The following is a 2,500-nucleotide window of genomic DNA, read 5'->3' as shown; positions in this document are numbered from 1 at the left end:
TGCGCCGCAGCGTAGCTGCGCCGCCTGCCGAGCCCGTCGGCTGGCGCTCCTGCCACTCGGCGCCCCCCACCAGCCGCCTGTTGCGCGTGCGCCCACGCAGCGCGCGGCCAACACGCCGGGCGGCCCCCCTTCACCGGCCGGGAACAGTCCCACCAAGCCACCGCCGCGTATCGCTTCATACCCACATGGGCCTAGTCACGTGTGTGGATGTGGCGGGTACCGCTGAAACAACCGGTTAATAGCTGTACCGATCGTCGCCATCACAGATTCACCTCCAGCGTGAACAACCGCTCAACAACGGATTTCCAGTTCATTTGCGTATCTTGGGCAGTAAACGTAGATGTCCACCTACATTTGCGAATTCAACAATTCTTGCATGCCAGGATGTCATGTGTCACGACACGCTACATCAGACCACATACACACTGCGACATGTGCAGAAGAGAACACGTGGAAGGTGGCCCGCGCACGTATGCGATGTCCCTTCCGCGATCCACTGTCAACCGGCATCTGCGGCATGTCCCAGATATGGAACGCGGTCCACCAGGGTAGCACTTTGTGTGAGGCAATACGACAAAGTCGGAATACACGCGTCACTACATCACACGGCTCACGCTGACCTGACCTGACTCACCGCACCACCACCCCCAGCGACCCAGGGTGACATACAATGCGTTCGTACGTTCCTCCCACACGCCTCTACGGCGTACCACAGTGCAACCTAGCTGTTATTGGGAGACGAGACAAGTAGCATCGAGCACAACATATGGAAATTGAGATTCGACACCGTTGGGCACAGCCAGCGTACGGTCACACGTATCACACTACTTCACTCTGTACGTAACTACCGATGATCGGTACAGCGTGTGGGTTACGCGTACGACATCAGCGGACAATGGACACAGACCATACCACGACGTACACTGAGGGCGTCGACATCTGAACGCAACTGAACAGCTGCGAGGCTCATTTAACACTCAAACGCCAGACCGACCAGCTTGAGAGGACGGAGACACAAAGAGAGGGGCAGAGGGGGGGGGGGGGGCGATATAGTCCTATTGCAGTACAATTGACAGTGGATAGCGGGAATATGTGGAAAGTAAGCAACACTCGCAAGACATCTACATGAGGATAACAACGACACCAGAGATTCCGAGCAGTGAACTATGTTAGGCAAAGGGACAACGTGGGTTAGGTTAAGGGACAACGTGGGTTAGGTTAAGGGACAACGTGGGTTAGGTTAAGGGACAACGTGGGTTAGGTTAAGGGACAACGTGGGTTAGGTTAAGGGACAACGTGGGTTAGGTTAAGGGACAACGTGGGTTAGGTTAAGGGACAACGTGGGTTAGGTTAAGGGACAACGTGGGTTAGGTTAAGGGACAACGTGGGTTAGGTTAAGGGACAACGTGGGTTAGGTTAAGGGACAACGTGGGTTAGGTTAAGGGACAACGTGGGTTAGGTTAAGGGACAACGTGGGTTAGGTTAAGGGACAACGTGGGTTAGGTTAAGGGACAACGTGGGTTAGGTTAAGGGACAACGTGGGTTAGGTTAAGGGACAACGTGGGTTAGGTTAAGGGACAACGTGGGTTAGGTTAAGGGACAACGTGGGTTAGGTTAAGGGACAACGTGGGTTAGGTTAAGGGACAACGTGGGTTAGGTTAAGGGACAACGTGGGTTAGGTTAAGGGACAACGTGGGTTACGTTAAGGGACAACGTGGGTTACGTTAAGGGACAACGTGGGTTACGTTAAGGGACAACGTGGGTTACGTTAAGGGACAACGTGGGTTACGTTAAGGGACAACGTGGGTTAGGTTAAGGGACAACGTGGGTTAGGTTAAGGGACAACGTGGGTTAGGTTAAGGGACAACGTGGGTTAGGTTAAGGGACAACGTGGGTTAGGTTAAGGGACAACGTGGGTTAGGTTAAGGGACAACGTGGGTTAGGTTAAGGGACAACGTGGGTTAGGTTAAGGGACAACGTGGGTTAGGTTAAGGGACAACGTGGGTTAGGTTAAGGGACAACGTGGGTTAGGTTAAGGGACAACGTGGGTTAGGTTAAGGGACAACGTGGGTTAGGTTAAGGGACAACGTGGGTTAGGTTAAGGGACAACGTGGGTTAGGTTAAGGGACAACGTGGGTTAGGTTAAGGGACAACGTGGGTTAGGTTAAGGGACAACGTGGGTTAGGTTAAGGGACAACGTGGGTTACGTTAAGGGACAACGTGGGTTACGTTAAGGGACAACGTGGGTTACGTTAAGGGACAACGTGGGTTACGTTAAGGGACAACGTGGGTTACGTTAAGGGACAACGTGGGTTACGTTAAGGGACAACGTGGGTTAGGTTAAGGGACAACGTGGGTTAGGTTAAGGGACAACGTGGGTTAGGTTAAGGGACAACGTGGGTTAGGTTAAGGGACAACGTGGGTTAGGTTAAGGGACAACGTGGGTTAGGTTAAGGGACAACGTGGGTTAGGTTAAGGGACAAATTGAGTTAGGTTAAGG

This window comes from Schistocerca gregaria, unplaced genomic scaffold, assembly GCF_023897955.1.
Source record: "Schistocerca gregaria isolate iqSchGreg1 unplaced genomic scaffold, iqSchGreg1.2 ptg000864l, whole genome shotgun sequence".
NCBI lineage: Eukaryota > Metazoa > Arthropoda > Insecta > Orthoptera > Acrididae > Schistocerca > Schistocerca gregaria.
Note: the sequence above shows the minus strand (reverse complement) of the source record.